The sequence below is a fragment of the Zalophus californianus genome, chromosome 2 (assembly GCF_009762305.2).
Source record: "Zalophus californianus isolate mZalCal1 chromosome 2, mZalCal1.pri.v2, whole genome shotgun sequence".
NCBI lineage: Eukaryota > Metazoa > Chordata > Mammalia > Carnivora > Otariidae > Zalophus > Zalophus californianus.
Genome location: NC_045596.1, coordinates 189,578,412 through 189,591,697, shown reverse-complemented (window position 1 = coordinate 189,591,697; position 13,286 = coordinate 189,578,412). Strand labels below are relative to the sequence as shown.

Genomic DNA, 13,286 nt, shown 5'->3' with positions numbered 1-13,286 from the left:
AAAATGAGCAGCGTTTCAAGAAAATTAATTTCATTCAAGGTGCAAAATGGATTCAAGGAGGGAGGAAGTTCAGAGGCTATTGCTATCAAGGTTAAACACTAATGAAGCATCATCACGCCAATAGAAATGGATAGAGGGCCACGATACTGAAGGAGCAAAATCAAGTGGACTCAGTAATTAGTTGGCTGTGGGGGACGAAAGAAAGAGAAGGGTCGAAGGTTCTGGTGAGGTTTTGAACCTCGCTATGATGACAAAAAGTAAGGACAAAGAGACAGCTGGACGTAGGGTGGGAATAAAAGAGGTTCAGTCTGATACAGATTTCAGAGGGTGTTATGCTAACACTAACTGGCAGGGTGTTATCTTTAGGCTCACATAAGAGTTAAAATATTTTCAGAATGTTTAAGAGCATTATTTTAAGTGTGGATGGTACAAGAAGCCGAAAACCTGTGAAAACAGTTACTCCAAACTGATTCATACTCAGCTTATTTTATTTGATTTTATTTGGAAAGAGTTCATTTTTTTCGGAATGAGTTCATCTTGAAAATACACTTGAAGTAAATATGTGATCACGTTTGAGTTTCCTTGCAGGATTTTCTCAGACACTGTGCACACATCTGTGTCTTAATTCACCATTTCTTTTTGACTCGGCTTCTCTCAATCATTGTGTCCCAATCTGTTCTGCTTGATGACTCAACGTAATCAACACATTAATGTCTTTCCATTCATTCAGTGACGTTCCTGGCCATTATTTTAATAAGAGACACATTAAATGGCTCTTGCAGATTCCCAAAAACGTCTTCCTGCAAGGCTTATACAGAAGTCAAGAGTTAAATTCCCTTTCGTGGAAAATAATAATTAAATGCAAATTGGAAAGAATTCTACCAAAAAAAAAAAAAAAGGCAGAACGCGCTGTTCAATTAAAATTATAGCTTTACTCTTTATTCATCCAAATATATATGTTTGTATTAAATGACCTGGTGAGAGATTTCTCTGAAAAATAAATTCACATAAGATATTAATGAAAATTGAGTCCGTATTGTTCCCCGTTTCCAAGCAAGCTTTGTGACTCTTCAGTTTTCAGCAGCCGGGGATCAGCTGATTCCTAGTCCCATAGGATTCACACTCTTGTTCGTTCTCTTTAGCTCCTCTGGATTTGGGGAAAAAAACCCATCTACAGTAAAATACAGTTTGCAAATAACTCTGTAATGCTCACTGAGTCACTGAATTCTGACTTAAGCTGGGACTCTGAGCGCGCACATTGGCCATGGTTTACAAAACAAATGTAAACTCTCCTATAGCTTTTCTGCTCTCACCCTCTTGCCAACCATGTACATTTCACAACTGCTCCTTCCTTTGTGGAATCCTGCTGTCCCAACTTAAGACAGTTCACATAAGCTAAATGCTTCCTTACATTCGATTAATAAATCTTCGAAGCCACTGACCTCAGCTATTTGCATGATCACTTACAGAAACGTGGACCCCTCCGTCTTCCGGCCCACCTCTCACGTGTGCATCTGATAGGCCCCCTCGCGTTCCCCCCTCTGTGTGGCTGATCCCGGGGCCCTGGCACCCTGCTCCGAATTCACTGGGACTATATCTCCTTCGGGCCCCTTGGGTGCAGCGGAGCATTTGTAGGACTGATTTACACCCAGCCTTTCTCCTCATCGGTGTTCCCCTGGGCCTCTCCAAATCACCATGCTACATCTGGCAACCTGACTCATTCTAAAGCTTCACTTCTGTTCATTGTGCCCTTGACACATTGTTTTCATGTAGACGTGTCATGAACAGTTTTATTTATCTGTCATTTATTTATTTGCAAATTCTTGTCACATTTGGCTGCTCTCTGGGCCCAATGTAAATTTTCCCCCTGTGAGCTCAGGGGAGACCCTGAGGAGTAGATGTGGATGCCCTCAACTCACATCCGGTTCGGAAGCTCCCTTCATACCCTTGTGCAAGTTAACATACATTAGGTAGAATATTACCAAGTTAAACCCACTGACAATCCTGAGAAGTCATGCTTCTCGTTCGAAACGTAGACCACCTTGGGTTTATTCTTCCCTGAGGTTGGCCAAAAGACCTAAAAGCAACTCATTGATTTGGACAATTCATTGAAAGAAGGAATACATAAAATGAAAAAAAGGGGGGGCAAACTAACATGGGGTGTCATAAAAATGGTTGCTTGAATTTTTCACACATTTAAAATGTCTGCATTCGTGTTTAAAAATGTTCCCTCAGAAAATAGAGCCCGATTTAATTGTGATCTAACCTGATGGGATGATTACCCTAGTTCCTCAGAACAGATTTCCTAGGTCCCTCATGCCCACAACTGTGGGGACTAGAGAAGCCCAGCCCTGCTCCGCTGTTAAGTTTTGTTTCCTGTTGATTACTTTCCTCAGGGTGTGCTCTCACTCTTCAAAGGGCAAGGGCTCCTGTCACTCTGGTTCTCCCCACTTTAGAAGCATCGCGGACTCTCTTTTGGCCCAGGCCTGTGAGAAAAAACCAGGAGGCTGCTTACTTGTGATTCGAGAAATTGTCTCCCTCTTCCAATCTTCAAGCCTTGAATTCCGGACACTGGAGAGTGATTCCTTTATGAATGCCTAACCCCCGTTCCTAACCCCTCTTATTCATTGAGAATTCGGCCAGCATTCTTTATGATGGCGCTATTTCCCATATGTATCATAGACTTGGATTCATTCATTCAGCAAATATTTGTTGAGAACCTTTCATGTTCTGTCTTGGCCGCATGCCAGTTACTAATGCTCAAAAATCTCATGATTTCTGCTCTGTTCTTCCTTCCCTGAAAGCCAGTTCCAGATTCTTTTGTCCTTTCGGCTTATTTGCTCAAGGGGTTACAAAATTAGCAGGAGTTACTGAGTATTCATTTAGGGAACTTCTTTCTAGAAAGAGACTTTGGCTTATCTGCCTAGGTTCCCTTGACCTTAAAATTCTCCATCCCCCTCTCTTTTCTTTTTTCAAATTCGTAAAACTCCTCTATCCTATTATGATCTCTAAGTCTCCTGCATGTTTTCTCATGTTATGCACTCAGCCTAAGTGTGAGACTCTCAGAAATTTGTTTGCTAAATCATCTGGCAAATGGTCTTGTTGATGTCTGCTGGGCTGCTCAGAGCCTACAGTTGTTAAGTACTTATTACGGGAATCCAGCCGGGCAAATTAAGAAAGCTACATGTTTGCTTGTTATTTTAGGACTATTATGCTCTGCTTCTGAGGGGGCTCCATATTGGACCTTCTGACTTGAAAGGACTTGCTGTTCTTTAGTCAGAGGTTGCTCTGTGGAATCTGAATCTTTGACCTGGCAACAATAAAAATGATTATCTTCCAGGGGGAGAATGTTGTCTTGTTGCTTTCCATCGTTTAGCCTGCTGGAAAATGTAAAACACTTATTTAAGCAGCTCGAGGTTCACTTGGTATGTCATATTTTATAACTAAGCTGGGAGCTTTTTATACTTACAGATTACGTTATTTACTTCCTTTTTTTAACGTAAGTGCTTTATATAAACAGTACTCCAGCATTTATGCTCCCAGCTCAAGGTGAGCATCACCCCCCAACTCCAGTCCACACAAAAGATCTGTAGTGTGGTAGAGCTGTTATGTAAATTATAGCTGATGTTCCTGGTGGTTTTCTTGTAAGTACACGTTACAAACTGAAGCTGCCATGTAGGTAACTTACACATCACATAGGGTGTGTCAAGAAATAACTAAGAAGTTCTGTTAGCCTTTCGAAGAACCATTATTAAAGCAGATTTGGGATGTCTGAAAAATTTTGCAGTATGTTAAAGATTGGGAAAATATGATCAGAGGTCATTTAAGCATATTAACTGTTGGGGTCCCTAAATATGCTGCTTTTCTAGAAAGACAGGAATTTATTATTGTCATCATTTTCACATTTCATCTTTTGTGTGGCATTGCATTCTACCCGATGCTTTGCCTTTGGCACCTCCTTTCTGTGTAAGATGCATCACAGCTGTGCCCCATCAGTTTAAGTGGTTGCTTGTAAGTTATTTCTAAACATTCATCTGGTTAAAAATGCCAATGCTGCCACGATTTGTAAGAGAATACCCTGGTAGTGGGATATCAGTGTGTTTCCCCAAAACAGCCCAGTCCTGAGCTTTAAAAACCTAAGTGATGCAAAAGAAAGTAGGCTTTTCCCTGTCTACTGTAGGTCTTTTTTAATAATGCAGGCTGCTTAAGCACAGAGTTCATGTCTAACATGCCTTTTTCTAGCAACAGACTTTGTACTTTATGAATGCTTTATGATGTTAAATATTTGTGAAAAGTAAAGGAACTTGCCTTTTCAAAATAAAAAGCATCAGATAATCTTGCAGCAATCACATTATTAAGAAGTCAGATGCCTGGGGCGCCTGGGAGGCTCAGTCATTAAGTGTCTGCCTTGCCTCAGGTCCTGGGATGGAGCCCCCACATCCGGCCTCCCTGCTCCTCAGGAAGCCTGCTTCTCCCTCCCCCACTCCCCCAGCTTGTGTTCCCTCTCTCGCTGTGTCTCTCTCTGTCAAATAAATAAATAGAATCTTAAAAAAAAAAAAAGAAGTCAGATGCCAAATCTGAATGTACCTACCACATCATTTTCTGTGAATCTGCCCATTGTTCATTTTCCATACATCTGCCTGTGGTTCTCTGGGCTCGAGAGTAGAGGTGACTTCTCATCGAGGCTCGAAGGCTGTTTCTGAAGAGAGCTAAAGTGTAAATATTTGGGGCTTTATGTATCAAGATTCCAAATCAAGGATAGTATGTAGGTACTAAACAAAAGAGAGAAAACAAAGTTCCACAAATATTTTCTGACAAAATTTAAAATATGGTAGTAGTAATAATAATAAAGTATACTCTTTGTAATACAGGTCTACTATTGGGAAGAATGGGGTCTTTTGAGAAGGAGTTAACATTTTGCTGTGGGGTTCAAAGTTAGTATTCGCTAGCATCAAAACTATTGTGATGCCTGGTGGTAAAAACCATTCTTATCTCAAGGGCCATACAAAAGTAGGCAGCAGGTTGGATTTGACCCCAAGACAGTAGGGTGTTGACTCCTCTAGGATGTGGTTTTTCTTAAAAGTGCAGTCTTGGGACCATCTGGTGACCCATCACTGAATTGGTTTGTTAAACATGCTGGTCCTCGGGTCTCCCTGCATATCCTCGAGCTCATCTGAGTTTGCCTTCCCTTGTTGCTCTTGCCACCTTGGTTTAATTGGCAAAGTATGTCCCCTCTCTTTAGGAAATCCAGCTTGCACTTCCCATAGACTCTTTTCCTTCAGCCTTCAAATTGGCTCAGCTCCCACTTCCCCCTCCTTTTAAAAAAAGGTCCAGTATACTTAATATATAGTTTTACATTCATTTCAGATGTACAGTATAGGGATTCAGCAATTCTATACATCACTCAGTGTTCATCATGATAAATGTACTCTTAATCCGCATCACTTATTTCACCCACTCCCTCCCGCCGCCCACCTCTCCTCTGGTAACCATCAGTTTGTTCTCTCTAGTTAAGAATCTGTTTTTTGGTCTCTGTTTTTTCTTTGTCTGTTTCTTTGTTTCTTAAATTCCACACATGAGGGTAATCATATGGTATTTGTCTTTCTCTGATTGACTTACTTCACTTAGCATTATACTCTAGATCCACACATGTTGTTGCAAATGGGAAGATTTAATTATTTTTTATGACTGAGTAATATTCCATTGTGTATATAATGCCAATTCTTTATCTATTCATCTATCGATAGACACTTGGGCTGCTTCTGTAATTTGGCTATTGTGAATAATGCTACAATAAACATAGGGATGCGCATATCTTTTCAAATTAGTGTTTTCATATTCTTCGGGCAAGTACCCAGTAGTAGAATTTTTGGACCCTATGGTAATTCTATTTTTAATTTTTTGAGGAACCTCCATACGGTTTTCCCCAGTGGCTGCACCAGTTCGCATTCCCACCAACAGTGCACGAGGATTCCTTTTTCTCCACAACCTCCCCAACACGTGTTGTTCCTTGTGTTTTTATTTTAGCCATTCTGACAGGTATGAGGTGATAGCTCATTGCAGTTTCGATTTATATTTCCCTGATGATTAGTGATGTTGAGCCTCTTTTCATGTGTCTGTTGGCCATCTGGATGTCTTCTTTGGAGAAATGTTCAAGTCTTCTGCTCATTTTAATTGGATTATTTGTTTTCTTGGTGTGGAGTTATATAAGTTCTTTTATATTTTGGATATACTAACCCTTTATCGGATATGTCCTTTGCAAATATCTTCTCCCATTCATTTGGTTGTCTTTTAGTTTTGTTGATTGTTTCCTTTGCTGTGCAGAACCTTTTTATTTTAATGTACTCCCAATAGTTTATTTTTACCTTTGCTTCCCTTGCCCAAGGAGACATATCTAGAAAAATATTGCTACAGCAGCTTCCCCCTTTTAAAACACAAACAAACATGATTTTGACCCTACTGTACTCCAGCTACCATCCCATTACCCCTATTCAAAGCTAGACACTGCAAATGTGCTTTCCATGCTCATTGCCTACACCACCAATATGCTTTTCACATCCTTCTACAATGTAGTTCTTGTCCTCACCATTCTATCAAAACTACACCCCAAATTTGCAAATCCTTAGTCTTTGTTGCCCCAAACCTCTCCACGTCATTGACACTGGTTGCAAGCCCCCCCTTTGCCAATTAACTCCCCTTTGTTGATTCCTATCATGGTATAGCTGGGTCAGGTCCTTGAAAGAAAGAAATCAGATCCTGTAGATTATTTCTTCTGACTCTGTTAGTCATTTTGGAAATGTGTCTTACACCATTTAAAGGGAGAATTGGCTAGGCTGAAGAAGATGGGAGATGAATAGGCCCTTGCTTGGGGCAAGAGTCCAGGGCTCTGAGAGGTAGCTGGAATCTGAAACATTTGAACATATGAACATATCTGCCCCTGGGTGTCCTAAAGTGTATTAAGTACTCAAAAGAATGTGAGATCCAAGACCAGATCTCTATTTCTCAGTTGATGAGACCTGGGTGAGTAAAGTCTCCCAGGGAGCAGGTGGGGCAGAATGAACTAATTCGTGTCTCAGTCTGTGACTTCTCCAAGCCCTGGCTGCTCAACACACATAGAATGGGAGGTGGCTTCACAGCTGCTGTCCGCCAACCCCCTAACCTGCCTCCTTCCCCATCCTCTGTCGTTAGATCCTTCTGCTTCCTCCAGCCCCCCCTCACCCGCCCCAGCCCCAGAGTGTGGTGCTTCCTGCCCTGCCCCCCCCCCCGTGTGCCGCACCTGCCCCCATCTCTCTTCTACCTGTGCAAACCGCCTGCTCTTCTGCCTTCAGTTTTCACCGCGTAGGTTGACTGCACATCTACAACTTCAGCTCTGACCCCTTACCTGCAAAACATCTTATTTTCAGTGGTCTGAGAAGCAAAAACAAACAAACAAAAAACAAAACAAAACAACCAACTTTCCTTGGATTCCGAGCAGTTATCTCTAATTCAGTTTATCAAAACTGGAAGAAAAAAAAAAAGCCCTTCAAAATACGTGTCTTCCCATGTAACTCATTCTATTCAGTTGCTTTCCTGTGATTTTCATCTCAGAACCCGGAAACTTTGCAATTATTCTTCACTCTGCCCCATTCCGTGTTTGGCATCCCAGTCCTTTGAATATTTTATTTGGTTATTTTAATTATTTTATATTTCTTACTTTATGTAATATTGTGATTATGTTTACTGTATATTTATGTTTCCTGAGGGTCGTCTAATTGCTATGATGTCATGGGTTTGCGCACAATTTTTAAAAGAAGTCTTGCTCCATTTTCGCCCTCTCTAATTTTATTTTGTGTATTATTGTCATAGGAGTTGTCTAAAGCTCTTTGTTCATCAAGCTCAGTACCTACTAAAGCTCATTATTACCCGGTTGGTACCACAGCCTCTGTTTCTCAACTGATTTCCCACTGATCCCCAAACTGCACTCATTCTTCCAAGCACATCTCCCTCGTCCCCCCCACAACTCCACACTTAACACCCATGCTCTTTCCTCATCTAGACACATCCACGCCATAGATTCTGGCTCCTAGCAAAAAGAATGACCTGGTCAGGTAGAGAAGGACAGCATTTTTGCATAGGGCATCTCATCTGACGTCTGTTTGTCTGCACGTGACCCCAGAAGGGCCACCACGCCGGGTGACTAAGCCATCCACTTCCTCGGTGACCTCCAGTAAGTGGGGTGACGTGTGGTGAGTCAGACAGGACCAACCATGGTCAACACTGGCCTTCCACTATCATGGCCCCTCACTCTCTCTTCTGAATTTATAATCCCATCCTCAGACAACATGCCATCAAAACTGGGCAACAGCCATGAGCCAGGATTCTTTTAAAGGGTAGAGATAATATTCCTGAACCCGTTTGAACCCGGGAAGGAAAGACGTGGCTCTCATTTACAAGGGGTATAAATGCAGTGCATGCATTGTTTTTATACTTCTGTCTTTTTTTTTCTGGTAGAAATCAAAGATGGCATTTTGGGGGAGAACATTAATAAATTAGATTCATATGAGCGTCTATGATTAATTATGCCATAATTAAATATTAACCACCACAGTATGTCTTATATTTATGCAGTGGCTTCCTTTTCTATTTGAAAATTGCTTAATTATATACAGGAATATATCTAAAATATAGGCTGTATTCTGAAACTGAATTTGAAAAGAAACTTGATGTGTATATGAAAATAAATCCCCAATGTTAAGCACTTAAGACTTGGTAGATCATTCAGAAATTAAATCTACTGCCACCTATAAAAAAATCATTATCAAATAATTCAGCCTGTTAATTTTTTAAAAGATCCAGAATCCTTGCGTCGAGAACGTGTACTAAAATTAATTTTTTTTGGCAGTGCTGAAAACATTTAATTTCCTCATGATGAGGCAGACACAGTATACACTCTTGAAGTGCTTTCTAATTTACCAAAAGAAATTCATTTTATTTCAAATACATGTATCTGTTGTTTTGAATTCCGTGGAAGTTGGTTCTTTATTTACGATGGACTCTGCACAAATTCCTTCATCCTTGCAGGGCCTCAGTTTATCTACCTGTAAATCGAAGATAGAACAGGTACTGGAATGTCGGTTGCTAGGATTAAATGGATTATTGTATGTAAAGCATGCAAGCATGGACCCTAGTGCATATGAATCACAGCAAATGGGAGCTCTAACAGATACTTATTAAACCAAAATGCACAGTTAACTAAACCCCATCCCCGGCTCTCCACTGCTATCAATAAATATGTATTTTCTTAATTCTCATGATTAGACTATAATAAGACATGGAAGGAGAGATACAAATGGATGGGGATTCCCTTGTCTCTTTCACAGCATTTTCAAAAGTTCTGCACATTTTCCAAGCGAAACCAGACCAATCCTGAGTTGTGCCTGACTCCCTGGGAGCATACCGTAATGTGTCCCTTTGCGGTTAAAGTCCAGACTTGACCACCACGTGGCTCCCACACTGCTTCCAGAGATAAACATCAGATACCTGGAGCATCAGGTGGCCAACACAACAAACAACGTGAATGAGAGCAGGGCGGCCACAAATATGGCAGGGACAGCTAACAACAGGCCCGGTCGCCCTGCGGGTGCCTCGTAGCCCCCTCTGCTCAAGTAGCCAGGGCTCTGACTAATAATAAAAGGTCAGCCATTGGAGGCTGCCTTTATCTCAACTACTGTAAAAAAAAAAAAAAAAAAACTTATGTCAAGTGAGCACTTTACATGTGGTTCACCCACTTAGCCAGTGCTTCCTCTGAAGCTGAAATAGATTGCTTACATAAAATGCTCAGAACTGCCTCCACAAAGTCTGCTCATGCTGCTTGCTTCCCTTAAAGCTGCGCTTCCTAATCCTTTGATCTGCACACCACTGAACTCTTTGAGAGTGTAACAGAAAGGACAGAGTTGAGATTTTCGTGTGACAAGTGGAAGAAAATCAATTTTGACGTCCCAAAGATAGAACTAGTGGTACAAAAGATCATCAGTCACAAATAGATGTTCTCTATCATTGTCTTGGGTGACTAAAAATGCCAAAGAGGCTCAATGCGGTGTGCACAATAGGGAGGCAATAATCTTTTTCTTTACTCAAAGAATAAAAGAAATGAAGTCTGATGTTGAGGCCACATCATAAGGATCAACATGCTGTCCATTCTACTATCTCTTATGTTTTTGCTTGATGTTACAGATTTTAAGCATACTAGCATTCCACGAGAGGATTTGCACATTGATTAGCAGTTAAAAGCATTTGTCTATAAGTTGAGTTGGATGACTATTTCCTATTTCAGGAAAACCAGATCTTCCCTGTAATTGGCAGTCCTATTATAAGTGGATAGTCTGTGAAGCTTCTAAAGAACTTCTGAGAACTTATTAAGTAATTGAATAAAGCAGAGTGCATTTAGTCTTATAGTTGCATCATATTTCAGAATATCATACAACCTATGAGTCAGTTCAAATGTTATATATGATTGATAAAACATGGGATAAAAAGCAATACGGAAAAAAAATTGCACAAATTACCATGCCACCCACTAACACATTCCGCAGCAATGTAGTCATCCTTTTTTTCTAATTGTACTGTTAAAGGTTTGGTTACAACTATTTTTATCCTTGGAATAAAGCTATTGTCCCTGAAAAGGTGTAAAGAAATTAAGATAGGTTTTCCATAATTCATAACAAACACGGTTGTTTTGAATGTGCTTAATTATCACGATTCAATTCAATACAGTGGTGATTTATTGCCTTTTGAGAGCTGCTTGTGAATGTCTCATTAGGAAGAGCTACTAAATGATACGGCACGATCCATAGGAAGGCATATTTAATGTCATCTCAGTAATAGAAACACTGCTTCTTAAACTCTATTTGCATGCCCAAAATTCTAAGCAACAAACAAACCCCACTACAATAATAGAACTTAAAAATTAGTCTATATTTTTTGGCTATTGTCTAGAGATAGGAAATGCAGCTTTTCTTAAGTGAGAGGAAGAAATACATGCAGTTTAGGTAGCTAGGGTTTAAATCTACATTAAAGTGTGAATATATTAGGGAAGCATAATACATCACTTGTTGGAAATAGATATAATTCTAGTTTCTCGACCCCTAGTGTTTCTTAAATAAGCACTTACTTTGTGATCTTCAAGAAAGTGAAATAAATTTTACTGTAACATAACGAGTCGATTGTGTTGGCCTGACATCTGATCTGTAATTTAGCTGTGTCTTCTGTAAATTTGAAAAGTTGGATGGATATCATGGCTTCAAACGTGAAGACTTAGTTACCTTCCCTTCTTGATCAAAAACACATATTTAGTACTACTTTTGCGGGTGCCCACAATTAACCTTCATTTCAGGAGTTTATATTGTATTTATCATATTAATTTTTAAAAAACACCCACATGAAGTAATTCTTCCTAAATTTTTATAAGGTTTTGTAGAAATGATGTAAATAGTGCACCGACAGATTTTCACAGATTTTGATGGCGGTTATATTGTTCACATAATCATATTTTAATGCCAAAGACCATCTTTCTTACAATTAAATTCATCTATAGAGCTAGAGTAGACTAGGTGTTAATCAGTACACAAAGAACGCATTGTAGATTTTCCTAATTTGTCCACATTCTTGGGACCGAAACAAATACGTTCATTTTCTGTCACACCACCCTTTAACTAAACCATGGTACACAAATGAAATTGCAGTCGGAGATAAGGAGGGTGTCTGCAAGACCAGAATCATTTGTCATGATTACAGGCGTGAAACTCGGCGGTAAAGGAACACATCAGAAACTTCTGGAGAAATGCTCCCAGCTAGAGTGCATGTGAAGTGCAGAGAGCCATCCCTGTCACTGGGGCAGCAGGGTTGTAAATGGTATTTTCAAGAGCTTTAATAGTGGACAAGGACAAGCAGTTAGTCTTGTTGACTCCTTAGAACAAATGTCATTAAAGGGAAAGGGTTGTGCAAGTGACCGACTCAATCTTTATTAATGAAAAAAAAAAAACAAAATATGATGCCTCCAGAATGAGGCAGTTATAGCTGAATTGTGGTGAACTCCATCTTCACGGACTAAATGACCACTTCACTCTCTAGTTTTGAAAAAAGGATGCACCGAGGTCAGATAGAGGTGTTCTGTTGTTCTGCTTTAAAAGGGTGCTTTTTTCAACGTATATGATTTAAAAAGAAGAAGAAGAGGAAAGAGTTGCCCAGTTTCCTATAGCCAGTCAAAATGTATTGAAAATATCTTTATATATTCTTTTTGATAATAGTAGCAATCATGGAGAGAATATTTGAATTACGGTATGTGTAGACAGTAGGATCATGGAAATCTGTAGATTCTATGGGCCTGAGGCACAAAAGTGGCAACAGGGATTTCCTTGAATTTGGGGGGAGATTGCAGTTCACACTCAGGTTTTTGTATTCAGACCTCGAATACATCAATAGAGAAATCTTTGACTGCCAGGGATGCTATTCCACTTACATTCTCTTCTGACTTGCAATCAGGTGTCAAATTCCATTGATCTCTAGATACCTTTCTAAGATTAGGGCTCTACTGTCTCCACAAATCCCCTATTAAAATTCACTTTTGCAAGTAATAAAACATTAATTGGAAAATGAACATCTAATTGTGACTGAGGCAAGGAAAGACAGAGCTGGGGGAAAGGACGCTGCTGCATCTCCCTCTACCCCGTGGGTGGTCTCAGAGTCTCTAGAGAATTTCCTATTCTCTGCTGTAAATCCCTTTTTCTTTGGTTTTGCTTTTTTTTTTTTTCCCCTTGTTGATTTCTCCAAAGGCTGGTGTACAACGTGCATGTAATCATTACAAAACAGTGGAAGTTCTGCTGTGTGTCTGTCCTCGTATTTACCAACCAGAAATGATTGCCAGCACACGGGCCTCAAAACGCATGGTTTCCAGCTGAGTCAGACTACCTCCACAAAGGAGACAGAAATATTCCTGACGCCACACCTCCTGGCAGTTTCCTTTTGGGTTCAAACGACCGCGCATGCGTAAGAGGTACCGAGCAGTTACCAGGGGGAGAGCATTGTTGCCTTCAAGGTAGTGTGCTCGTTCCATTCTCACCAGACCTTCCCACCGGTCCTTGAAGGGCTGCTGCATCGGTCAACAAATTCATGGTCAGTCTGATGAGCCACTGTCCTTGATCCCTATGGCCATTCTTAAAAAGCGTGAATCATCCCAGCAGCAAAGGCTGGTGCATATAATATCCTGTCAGTTGGGCTACTCTATCTCCATCATCAATGGTACCTGAAGA

General features: G+C 40.3%; 1 protein-coding gene across 1 annotated transcript in view; it reads left to right on the top strand.

The window, feature by feature from the left end:
- Window positions 1–13,286, top strand: part of TENM3 (teneurin transmembrane protein 3) — a 1,257,915-nt gene that overhangs the window by 706,239 nt on the left and 538,390 nt on the right. The window lies entirely within an intron of this gene.